The sequence below is a fragment of the Myripristis murdjan genome, chromosome 10 (assembly GCF_902150065.1).
Source record: "Myripristis murdjan chromosome 10, fMyrMur1.1, whole genome shotgun sequence".
Lineage (NCBI taxonomy): Eukaryota > Metazoa > Chordata > Actinopteri > Holocentriformes > Holocentridae > Myripristis > Myripristis murdjan.
Genome location: NC_043989.1, coordinates 26,567,068 through 26,581,192, shown reverse-complemented (window position 1 = coordinate 26,581,192; position 14,125 = coordinate 26,567,068).

The window sequence follows — 14,125 nt, the reverse complement described above, 5'->3', positions numbered from 1 at the left end:
AACAGATGGCAATTAAAATATGTTACTTTGAAAGTTGCGATTTCACAAAAAATGTACAGTTTGTGTCCAGGGACACAAATCTGTAGATTAAATTTAATGACTGCATGATTTTATGATTACATGACATAGGCTACTGTGAGACTGGGTGGAGTGTCACATTAAATGCTCACAATGCATACATGTGTCTCCCAACAGGGTAAAACTGTCAAATTGAAACCTGAAAAATATAAAATCTTCCACAGTTCCATAATATATTCTTCATCGTTCTTCTGTTTCACTTTTGAATGGCTTCCTGCTTACCATACCTATAATCCTGTTGCTTTAAGTCAAATGTGTTTACTTAAATAGATGGTACAAACATTAAGAACATCTTCCTCACATAGATCTGTGTCTTATCCTTCCCTCCTTTTGTAGAGAATAGACTCCTCAACATGTTAAGTGTTTTCACTGGGATGCCGACCCACATTGACTTTGATGCTTCCCACAGTCGCATCAAGTGGACTGGAAGTGGATCTGAACCCCAAATGTTCAGTCCCATCCTGCAGATGCTCAATTGGATTGAGATGTTGTGACTGGGCAAGCTACTGCAGGAAGCCGAATTTACTGTCATGTTCGTGGAGCCACTCCTGAACAATTGAGTTTTTGTGGCATGGGGCGTTACCCTGCTGAAAAAATCCATTCGCGGCCATGCAGTCATGCTGGTAGGAATGCGCCTGATTGGCAATGGTGTTCTGGCATTCAGCCACTGCTCCACTTTCATCAAGGGTCCCAATATGTGCCACCAAAATATACTCCTCACCTGATATGTGGCATGATTGATGCATGAACCTGTGGTTTTTCCTCCATATTGTAGTCTTTGCATCAAGGCGAAATAGCAGGAACTAGGATTCATCAGGTTTTCCAGTCCTCTGGTGGAATGTTTTTGCTACCAGTCTTTTTCTTTTCATCTGTAAAAAGTGGAACCCTGTACAGGTGTTGGCTGCCTTACACCTTTCTGGTCAAAACACAATGACTGGTCCATTATTTTGTAGCACTTTGGGCACAAGTACTGAACTGTACTGTTGCTTGTCTGAAAAACTGTATATAGCTAGATGCCATATTAATTGTTCCACAATTCCATAACTATATGTAGTTGCTATGGTGCTCTTTAAAATGTTGATTATCGTTTACAAATGCTAGCTTAAAATACCTTTGCAAATATGCAGTAATTTAGAGCAAGAAGTTATGATTTATGGTTTACGTGACACAAGGTAAATCTTTGTAAAACATTAGCAACAGACAGCCAGCAATCTGTGTTCACTGACACTATTTATATCACAAATGCAGCTATCAATTCAAAAATGAATTATATTATCCCTGCTGTGCACTTTGATTCATGCTCTAGCTTGAACTTGCTGCCAGATATCAAAATCATTGCCTGAATGGGCAACCATACCACACTGCTACGAAAATGGAACACTGTTCAGCTCACATGGATGAATTATGGCTTCAGGTTGACAAGGATATCTGTCAGCAGGATATTTGATAAAGCTGAATGGAATCCCACAGTGTGAGCAGCAGAAGGCAATAGAAACTTCACACATCAACTCACACATCTATTGATGCACACCATACACTGAAAAAATCTAAGTGGGTCAGAAGTAGCAGAGAAATGATAGAGACGAGCACAATTCCCAATAACCTGGTGTCATCCTTTAAAGTGATTTGACCAAAAAGTATTAAACATATTTGTCCCTTACTGGTGTGAATGGTAGTTAAATGATGATGATATTTATGTCAAAACATGTTTTGTAGCTTCTCATTTTTTCCCCAATTACCCCTCTTCACCTCAACTACAAATCAGAGCTGTCACTCAGTGTAGTGGGTCCCACCTGTAATCCTGACATACTGACATACTCTGCCTGACATACTTTATGATTAGCACAAGGTAGTATTAACTTGTTCTTCCATGTTTCCACTGTCACAGAAAACAAACAAACACAATAAAAATGATTAAAACTTAAATTTTGTTCCCAAGGTGCAGTATGTTGAAGGTCTTGGCTAAAAGAGACAGATAGTGAAAACTCGTTTTATGCTAAAATCCATCCACAGCAGAATTTGTGACGTTTCTGGATAGATTTTTGAAAATGACATGCACGAGCTGTCATCCTGTCCTTTGTCCCATCAACCTCACTTTAGATAAGAGAAGGGGCTGTGAAGGTTGTGATGTCTGATGTGCAGGGATGTTAGTGCGATCTGGGCACCCCTGCAGTTAATATGTCAGGATGTAAAGCAGATTTTCACAAACTTGAAACAGATAAGAATGAATGGCTTCCACTGAAATTGTTTAGCATTGGATTGACTTTGCATGTTGCTCATTTCCACATCGCTCAGCAGAGTTCAGGGAGAGGACCCAGGGCGAATGAAGGGCAGATCTGTGTGCATCACAGAGGGGACTTGTCATGTTTTCCTTATGTTGACGGATGAGCTGCCACTTCTAAATTGTCTCATAATGTGAAACCAAATCGTCTGTACCATTACATCATTTTCACTTTGGAAATTGAAGCTCTATAAAGTATGCACCGCACAGACAAGCCTGCTCAGTCAAATACTCAACATGGCAACAGTGTATCTGCTGGCTCATTTTGCACAAATGAGTTGAAAATTTCTATTTTCTTGTCATATGCTCTTGAATTTATGTACTGTGTATAGATCAGAATGTTGAAATGGTGACATTGGAAAGAACTAAATGACGTAAAAGTACATGTACTAATGGGTTCTGTGTCAGGATTAAATTATGTGCTCATGTATCGGCAGCGTGGCAGGTACAAATGTCTACACTAACCTTTCTCAATGGCTGTGGCCGTTGGGTCCGCTATTGAATTTATAATTAACTTGTGAGGAAATGTGGGCATTTTTCTATTAAAAGAGACATCTTGTCAATTACAATCCTTGCGGAGATAGTCACTGAACTTCCTGTTGGAAGAAAGGTCAATAGCCGTGTGTAATGAGTAATTGACTCAAGGCAGAGAGCAGCTCAGGCTCAGACTGTGGTTCCGATCAAGTAGCAAAATGTGATTTATTTCCATATCATTTTCTTTCTCATTTTCCAACGTGTTATAGAAAATCAGGCCTGATTGAAGTGCCACTGTTGGGACCAATTCATCACCAAAAAAGGAGTTACGAAAATGGAGTTTAAATGGGGGTATGATGACAGGAACATGGGTTTTTGAATATGAACAATGGCACAGACAGGGACTAATGACCTGCAAGCTTGAACATCAGGCTTTAACAATGGGTAATGTCCTTGGTCCACTGATAATAGTGGAGCAGAGAGCTAAAAAGCAAACATGACTGAGTGGCACACAATAGGTTGACATACTGTAAAAAGTATGTATCAGCCAAATAAAAAAAAAAAAAAAAAAGATAAAAGACATGACCATCGCATAAGGGCAAATATAAAAAACAAAACAAAAACAAACAAACAAACAAAAAACACAAAAACAAACAAACAAACAAAAAAAACAGATAAATTCCATGACTAATAACTCAAACTAAGCAATTCTACAGTATACCTGAATAGCTGGTATTAGACATACTCAAATCAAATACCATTTTCTGACCTATTTTGCAAATTAAATGTTTATGACAGGGTGCCATTTTTTATGTACCAGCAAACCAAACATCTCCCTACATTTACATAAACTTTCTATGCTGCATCCGCATTCAAAGGCACACAACCCTTGAATTTATGACTGAATTTATACGCTGAAACATGCTTTGGATTTTGCTTTTATTTTGCCGAGGTTTATATTCAGGAAAGTAAAACATGAAATATGAAGGCATGATAGTTGAACAAGTAAAATAATTCATAAGCGGGCACAGATATAAATAATGTAAGAAGTGGTGAGATTGTTTTTTGGAGACTTGGTGGTGTTCGGCTGCTAGTCAAGCTGATTGAATATTTATAGAAATGTATGACTAATGACAGGGACAATACAGTATACAGAGAGGGTTTGATGATGGCTTTTGGGCATATGAGGCATATGAGATTTGTGTTTGTAGTTTTTCTGTCCGCAGTACACGCACACTCAATCACACAACCAAACACACACACGCACACAGTGAAAGTAACAGTCTTTTATGGGGTTTAAACTTGATTATGGGGATATAAATTAACCTGCCAAAAACAGAATTATAACCTAGTGAAAGTTTCGAACTTCCACAAGTGTAAGATGTTGCCCTTAGGCCAAGATCATTCACTTTTGCCATGAGTCCCTGAGATAGCATGAAAAGGGTGGGGAGGGAAATTCAAGGAAATTCAAGAGGCAAGCAAAAAAAAAAAAAAAAATTGGCAGTTTTTCAACAGCAGGCCAAGGAGTTCCCATGATGCTGAGCAATATCACACAGACATCACAGAGTCGCACACTGAGACCTTAGCTTAGATGTTCCTCTCTCTGCCGAAGGCAAGATATGTAAACATATTTTGCAGTGTTAATCTCGACAACTGTTTAACATGGACACATTAGGTCTGTATGATGTTGAGCCTGCACTGTTGAAAACCCCATGTATAATTCTCTGTGAAGTGAAAAGGCAAAGACTCTAAATGCTTATGACAGATCCCAGCAGGTAAAAGTTCGGAGAGCTTTGGGGTATGGATTTTAGCTGCTTTATTGAAGACTGTGGCACATGTCCAGACTGTATCAAAATGCAAATATTTCCACCCCTATTAAATTCCTCCACATATAGTAGTACCTCAGCCCTCTGCTGTTACATTATTAATTATCATTAGTGAAGTACGTGATCCAAACCTTTTTATCCATGGAGGCCAGCCCACTTCATTATTAAGACCTGTGCTGATTTCATAGGTTCTGAATTGTGAATTTCATAAAGGTTTGAGCTGTGTGACTTATCATGGACTGTAGTCAATACATATTCAATATATATTTCAATAATATTCAAATACTGGCTTAATATTCCAAGGTAACATCCTTCGAATGCCAGGTTGTTATGTTACGATATTATAGTGTTGGCAAGCTACATTAAATATTTTGATAGTATTTCATAATAATGACTTAATGTGAGCCTGGTCTCCTGATGTTCGTAAAATCAGCAGGATGTTTTAAAATGGCAATCCATGCTCAGTGGGAGAAATACATCTTTCCACCACAAAAGGATTGTGTGAAGGAGGCTCCGCTACAAGTCAGGCTTTAGTCCGACATAGAAATAGTGATGGAAAGTGTGGACACCATGGTTGGGATGGTGACTGGGTAAAAAAAATCTTTTAACTCCAGTGACCTGGGTTTGATTCCCATTTCATGCCAAGTAGATTTCTATTTTAAGGTTAGGGAGAGACTTTGGCCATTGAATCTTGACTCAAAGGACCGTATTAGTGATTTCGCATAATAATGTTTACACTGCAAAAAGTCAAAATCTTACGAAGATTATTTGTCTTATTTCAAGTAAAAATGTCTTATTTCTAGTCAAAATATCTCATTACACTTAAAATAAGACATGATCACCTCAGAAATTGCTTGTCTTTAGACAATTTTCACTTGTTTCAAGTGAAAATTTACTTGAAACAAGTGAAAATTAGCTTGAAACAAGAAACAAATTTTGCCAATGGAACAAGCAAATTTTTACTTGTGACACAACAAGTAAAAATTGTCGTCTAATAAGTTATTTCTGAGGTGATCATGTCTTATTTTAAGTGTAATGAGATATTTTGACTAGAAATAAGACATTTTTACTTGAAATAAGACAAATAATCTTCGTAAGATTTTGACTTTTTGCAGTGTAGTGTAATATCTACAAAACTTGTAGCATTTCTGCTGATCTTTTCTCAAAGCAAGCAGCTGTATTTTAGAACATCAATATTATTTTCCTACCATTGGTCTCCAGTCATTCCACTATGATATGAAAATGAACTTTCAGAGACTTCAAACTTTATTCACACCAATATTCCTGCACCGTACTAATGTCATCCACATTAGTTTTCCCAAAAGCAACAGTGCTGTTGTGTTTTGATGACTTTAAATTGGTTGGAGTGATGTGAATGTATCTCAAAGCATTCCTGGTGATGCATTCAGGGGGAAACTGACAACAGCGGGCTACAGTCATTTTCCACGGACCAACAGCGTTAAATTCCCAAGTTGTGTTGTCAGTAAACCTAACCCAGAAGACAAAAAGCCTTTAAGATATTGAGAATATGATGACACTGTGAACTTGATAAAGTGGCCATAAAAGTTGTCTAGAACACTTGCTCATCTGTTTTCCCACTTTTTGAAAGTACCAGAATCTACAGCTCCTCTTTGACCTCAGAAGTACTTGACTGTGGGAGATAGCAGAGCTTCTACCAGAATACTTCTATTGACAAGAGCTGCACAAACTTTGGAAATCATGCTGGATTGTGAATTTGATGACAAAGAGCTCTGTAGAGAAGACTATCATGAATTTGCTTTCTATGGGGACGCCCCGGTGGCTCACCGGATAAGGGCACATACCACTCGTTAAGGCTGAGTAGTGATTGCAGCGTCCTGTGTTCAAATGTAACCTCAGGCCGTTTGCTGCATCTCTTCCCTCTCTCTCCTCTGCCCTTACTGTCTCACTCTATTGCAACTGTCAAATAAACCAGAATGCCTTAAAAAAAAAAAAAAAAAACCCAGCTACGCAGCCGATTGTTTGTGTAAACGTTTTCTCTGGCAGGAAATAATACCTGTGGAAATGTTTGCTTTACATAGTTAATTATTAGTTCCATGGTTTACAAATGTTGACGACTTTTCTAGCTGCAGAAACAGAACATCATAAGGTGGGTGTTTCAGCCAAAAATTCTTGTTTGAATTGTGAATTTTTAGTGCCCCTGCATGACTTGCAAAATGCTTTGTTGCAGTGCAAAATGAAGGCAAATTGCAGTAAATGGGCCAAACATTCAAAATCGCTGGTATGGTCTGTTACAGGTGCATTATCCAAAATTACCAATGGTCAATTGAAGTGAGGACCTTTGGATCCGGTTAACAAAAAGGGGGAACAAGCATGTAATCAGTGAGTTAGGGCCCAGGCCAAGAACCATGTAGACTCAACCATCAAATTACCTACTTATTGCAAGTCTTTTGGCAGTTTAGTTTCAAAATGCCCCCTAGCCGTCACTTTAATTGACTCTCAGTAATTTTGCATAGCGCACCTTTTAGCAAATGTTTTAGTTATCTAAACCTTATCATCATCTGAAATCATTTACTTGCCTGAGCTTAATCATATGCAAACCTTTCATGTGAAGAATAGATACAAATGCATTGTCCAGTTGATGCAACTAATAATCCAGCTTGTGGTTTAGGAACATAATTTTCACAGAATTTTGGTCTACATTATGTAATGTTAATTTCAGCGTTGAAGCTCATTTCAGAAAATCTCATTAGACTGTCTTACTTTACACAGTACCTCACAACGTTATGAAATTCTGTGGCTGGTAGGGTTACTGTAAGAAATGCTGTGTTATGCACACATTATAATGCTGTGTTATGCACACATTATAGTGCAAGATTTGTCAAACACAGTGTTCAGTTTTGGTTACCGCCGAGAACTATTTTCTTACCATTTTAGTAAGGTCTGTCATTTGAAGAAAGGTAGAGGATGCAAATGTAGTTTTGAAAAATGGATCTAGAAAGGCTATGGCTGTATCATTGCTGTCACCTCCATTTCTCTCAGCATACAAGGGTGCCTTACAGTGAAGACCTTGTCACAGACAATGCAATTGCTTTGACACCTAACAAGGAATGGAATTGAATGTCCGCACAAATTTTACCTGTAAAATAAAGTAAGACAGAGCTCAAAAGAATTTCACCCTAAAGCTCTACTTTCAGCCATAGGGTCCCTGGGTTACACAAAGGCAACGGATTTAGTACAGAGACATTTTTACCCTCAAATGGATTTGATGAATTCGAATGAATATAGAAATGAAATCTCAGTCAATCAAAAAAGAGTGAAGAGTGATGCAGAATACATTACTTGTGTAGTGTGTAGCGGCTTGTCTGATTGTCCACTTGACTTTTTCATCAAGAGGTGTTTTTTTTTTTTTTTTTTTTTTTTTTTCAGCCGCAGATCATTTGTAATGTCAGTCAGCCGCCTCACAATTCTCCTTGCAGATTTAACAGTCTTGTCAACAGCAAATGTCACGATAGTCCTGCTGACCTGAGATGTCAAAGCTTTGCCTTCCACAAGGACTTTAAAATGCCATCACATGACCAAATGGACCAAACCTAAAATGAACAAGTGGAGGTATTTTCATAAATTATGATACAATACCTGAAGGAATTTCCATATGTGGTCTTCTGTCACGGAAAGCAGGCAAGTATACCGTGCCACCAGTGTAGCAGCAATTCTGACTGTCAAGCCACTAAAAGCAACCAAAAGCTAGAACACGTTAAAATCACCTTGGTGGGATTCCTTCCCTTACTATTTCAAAACAGCTTTTTCTGGGATGTAATGCTGGTCTAAAAGTGTCTCTGATTGCTAAAATGACCTTAAAATCAATACATTAATGTGCGCTAAGAGCTCAAAAGGCAGATACAGCCTGCACTCTCCCTCTTGAACATGCAAATACACTTTGAGTCCTATACATGAAGACCTGCCTGGATGGCTGCAGCTCTTCACGTGTGGGGTGATTTTTCATGGACTTTTTTGCCACTTTGCTGCCACCGTTTTCTGCTGTGGGATTCAATAAAAATTCTAAATGACCCTAATGATGGTACATGGGAATGCGGAGGTAGACTTTTGACATTCCTCCAGAAGCGCCTGTCTCCTCTGCAGAGCCATCAACGCTGTATCAGTAAAGCCTCATTAGAGCCGGAATCCAACTGTAGAAAGGGGATTTTTGCAACATTAATTTTAACATTGCCAATCCAGTAAATAATATTCTAGTTATGGCCCCGATAACCCGCTAAAGAGAGAAAGGGGGGAGAGAGAGAGAGAGAGAGAGAGAGAGAGAGAGAGAGAGAGAGAGAGAGAGAGAGAGAGAGAGAGAGAGAGAGAGAGAGAGAGAGAGAGAGAGAGAGAGAGAGAGAGAGAGAGAGAGAGAGAGAGAGAGAGAGAGAGAGAGAGAGAGAGAGAGAGATGGGTTAGTGAGAAATATGTGGGATATGTGTTTTGCTCACAGCTTGTTTTTTTTTTTTTTGTTGAATTGAAAGGTAATTTTAGAGAAGTATACATCACAGTGCAAAGGATAGTGAAATTGCTGTTCAGGTTAAATCATATATCATTTTTGTCTATCTGAGAAAGTAATGATGCAGTTGGGGTCAGTGCCCTAAAATAGAATGTGAGATTGTGAGTGATGAGTTATTTCTCACACCGTAACACACACAGCAATCGATGTGAAGTCCAGTCTTATCACTAATAGCAGAGTAATAATTTGTAGGGGTGCTCCATCGCGGGTACCTCACGATTTGATTCGATTTCGATTATGGGAGCTTCGATTTTTCGATTATAGTGATTGTCGATTCGATGCGATTATTGGTGCCACGATTCTTTGATTATTGTGATTTTTACAGCTATTTTCCATGCAAGACTGATTTTGTGTTAATCTGTGGCTACCTTTGTAAATAAATAGCCCATAAAATAACTCATGTCACTCTCAAAATAAAGATTTTTTGAACATTTGACTAGGAATTATTTTTCAAAGACACAAAATATTATGACTATCGTATCGTCTTAGCTCCCAACATTTAATTCAACATTGCCATGGAGCACAGCCCCATCTAGGGGCCAGTGATAGAACTGCATAAGCCAGTTCCATCATAACAAAGACTAACTCAAAATTTGGTCCACAGGCACTACACATGAGCAGCCGGGTAACCCACTGTGTCCGGTGGCCTCCCTGGAGAAATAGTCTACCTCTCCCTGCTGCCTCCTGATCACCTGCCTTTTATCTCCACCCAAAGCGGACACAGTGTGACAGCGCCGATGTATGCTAAATAAACAGTATACTTTTATTATTATTGTTATTGTTACAACCGACGTTAGGCATATGTCTGCGCAAAAATGCACCTGTCGCGAAACGCACGCCACCGTCCCTGCAAAGAGAAGTCCAAACATAATTGAACACTATTTTAACAATTGCACTATTAATGGAAATATCCAATTCAACATTAACGAGCCCAAATAGCCTGATGTGACATGATGAAGGTAATCTGTGGATACTGCTGAAAAACTGCGAATTTCCTGCGGGATGAATAAAGTATCTATCTATCTATCTATCTATCTAGATGAAAAAGCTATCTTACCGTCGGTGTTACTTGGCAACCGTTCTGTCCACTCTATCTTGCTTGGTAGAAGAACGAATAGTTCTCAATTTTATTGTTGCATTATTACCAATAAGTTATTGATTCTTTTCTTGTGTGTTTATTTTATGGGCTATATGTAGGGTAACCGTTTTATAAAAGCAATAAGCCCCCCCGAAGCTGTGAGTTACAGTGATTTTACAACAGCGTTCCGTTTGCTATGGTCCCACCTACTAAACTGTCCGGGTGGCGCGCACGTTACTAGGGATGGCGAAAATGGAAAATTTTCTTGGTCGACCTCCGGGCCTCATTAATCGGTTTATTTCGGTTAACCGAGAATATTATTTTACTGTCTGTAAACCATAAAAGAATAACCGCAACAAATAGAAGCTAGCAGTGCTAGCACCGGCGCCATTGTCTTGCCCCAGACGCATACCACTACGTCCGCGACAAACATAAGCTTGGCTCGTTTCTCCCATAGATATCCATAATATCTATAATCTAATTATAATATACTATAATATAATTATTATCGATATCTATGGTTTCTCCGGTCTGTCTCTACCGAGCTGAGCCCTGTGCGTAATGACGTCATCGAAACCCGGCAGAGCGTCCCGTCGCCATGTTTACCGTATTAAACTGTATGTAAGTGCAACAGCAACTTCTCCGCCTTCAGGAACAGTTGGAATTTTTCGATCGATAAAACCTTACGGTAGTTAAGGTATTTACAATCTGACATGCGCATTTGTGTCGGCGACGACACGTTCGGACTAGAGTGCCTGTAGAGAGAGAGTGGCGACAACTCCGTTCACTCCAACGGTTCCGTTTTTTCACAGCAATGGCGGCATAAGGAGACCCTCTCTCTACAGGCACTCTAGTTCCGGCTTAAAGGACCGACAAGATTATTCGGTTAAAGTTCAAACGGTCAACAACCGGTCAAACGGCCACCGGTTAGCATCCCTACACGTTACCTACTTTTTGTTCCGGGCACCCGTTTTTTTCCCGGGCTTGGTGGAAAAGAATCGACGTGAAAAAATCGATGCAAATCGATGCACGAAAGCATCGCAATGAATCGCGATTTCGATGAATCTAACCCACCACTAATAATTTGTGCATTTCCTATAGTAAATGTCCGTTTTGCTACTTGATATCACCAGTTAATTTCTCAATAGAGATCTTACCAATAGTTATAGTCTTTCAAGACAGAAGTGTGGCTTTTACAACTTAGGTTGATAATGGAAGTGAAGGCGGATACGTGGTCATCTCCCCACATCTGAATCCGCTGTGCCACATAAATAAGTCTAACTGGAAACCTCTCTAGCCACAGCTAATGCTAGTTAGCACAGTTAGCCACAGATACATTGTTTATGTCTAACAATGTCTTGTTTGACGGGCTTTGCCGATGTTACGTCCAGTCCATCACCGTTTGGGATATTTGAGGAATTTGTGATATCCTGGCTTGCTTTTGTTTCCAAAAGGAACACATTTTCATGAACACCGCTGGCCGCTTGAACATCATGACCGCTTGTCTCATACTTAAATTTTAATGGGCTGAAGCACACAGTCTCTGTGGAACATTGGAGGATTGTGGAAGAGAGAGGCAGACTTTAGAGAATAGCCATTTCATAAAGCTTTTACATTTGCAGTTCTAAACACCCGGTGTCTAGTAGATCTTCTCTGGGAAAAATCCTCAGGTGCACAGGAAATGATGCATTTAACATTTATGGAAGCAGCAAAAGCGGTTTATTTTGGAATACATAGAAGGATAGAAAAACAAAATTTTGGAAGGTTTGCCTTGGTCACAAAAGACGTGAAAAGCGCAGGCAATCAAAGAAAAAATAAGGCACAGTTTCTTCACATCAAAGAAAAAGCTTTTGTTCATGAGCAAGGCAACCACAGAATTTGAAGTGGAGTAAAACGGACAGTGAACTGTTTGCTGTGGTTATCTGGCTAATTTAGAATAAAATGGTGTTTGTAGTTAGTTGCAGCGGTGACAGCGCATGGCAGTAAGGTACATCACACTCTCTTGAGAACTGAGAACATATGTTGTGCCGTGGCTGCTTGCTGAAAGTAGTGAATAAATATTAACTGTTACCACCAACTGGATTGTGAAAGTCGGCCCACAGCAGTGCTCACAGTTCAGCTCCAATGGCAACAGTTCACATAAGAAACGTCTGCCACTCTGACCATTGCCATGGTAATTTGAATAGAAAAGTCTGTTCTACTTCAAGTTCTGTGAGAGCAACAAATGACCAATATGTATCAACACTAAGGGGCCTACTTTCATACCAGCCCCCTGTGCAACCTGATATCATGCCAAAGCAGGTAAAACACCCGCTGGTCCACTAAAGAACACTGTGTCAGTGTCACGATTTTGCGTCATCTTGGCATCACAATTACACGCGCCACTTATCAGGTCCAGCATAACATTTGCGTATGCATGAATTTTAGCTTGTTAGTCAATTTAATTCAGTTTTATTTGTATAGTGTCAAATCATAACATGGTCTTTACAGAAATTCAACAGATATTGGCCAAATCCATGGACCAAAATTTCCCTCAATAGCAAGCACAGGGCAACAGTGGCAAAGAAAAAACCCTTTTAACATGGCCAGAAACCTCGAGCACAACCCGGCTCTGGGTGGGCGGTCATCTGTCTTGACCAGAGGGGTTGAGAGATGGAGGGAGAGGGAGGGAGGGAGAGAGAGGGAAAGAGATAGGGAGAGGGAGAGAGGAACACATTAGAGGATACATAACGATGCAAGTTCAACATAGGGTTCTATAGTAATACTAGTGGTGATAACAGCAGTAATGACAATGCTAATAGTGGTTGTAACAACGTTAATAATCATAATAATACTAGTAGCAATAATGATACCACCTCTGATGATGATAATATTAATAGTAAGAACAGTGACGGCAAGAATAGTAATGATGATAATTGTAGGTCTGATTGTAGCAGGACTGAGTAATACCAATAATGGGAGTAGTAATAATATGACTAATGACAAGTAAAATACATATTGTAGACATGGGTGTTGATCATCATCATGGGGAGTGTGTGTGGGTGGGTGGGGGTTAGGGGCTGCTGAAAAGCAACAGAGGAAGAGAGAAGGGAGAGGAGAGAGCACAAAACTATGGGAGAGAGAAGATGGCCAGTTAGTAACTTGCTATATTGTTTATTGTTTATTGTTGATCCCCATTAGTCACTGCCTCAGTAGTGACTATTCTTCCTGGGGTCAAATAAAAAAATACAATACAATTAAAAGATTTACAAGCAAAACCTAATAAAAAATGAAACAAATTAAAGAACATGTAACATATACAGTCACACATATATCAAAGGAAAAGAAAATAACAACTATCATCCTAAATAACAAAGAATGATAAATAAAATATAACAGACATAAAATACATACAGAAGATGGATGTTAGCTAAGACACTGGGTTAGGGTTAGGGTAAAGGTTAGGAAATTTTAGCTAGCAACGTTAGCTAACATTAGCAAACACGTAAAAAACAAGTTCCAGTTTTGCTTGGACGTGGATTTGAACTGGGGTCTGTCATGGGAAAGTCCGTGTGCGTGGGCTCTGTTGCTCCCTTTATACTATGTGACGTTACTGCTCTTTCATACAGCCGTGTATTTTCATGCCTCAGCAACACACAATGCCACTCTGACACGCGTTCCACTGGTGCACCGGTGCCTCTGTTACTCACTTTGCCTTGATACTGGGCTGCACTGTGACAAGTGAAAACAGTGCCTAGTGCAGTGCCACTTTTTCTGACTTATCCCAACTGAGACAAGATGTTGGATATCATTTTCACCTCTGTACGTCCAGTGCTTTGCTTCCTCTGGGTAGCATTTCCTTTTAGCTTAGCATA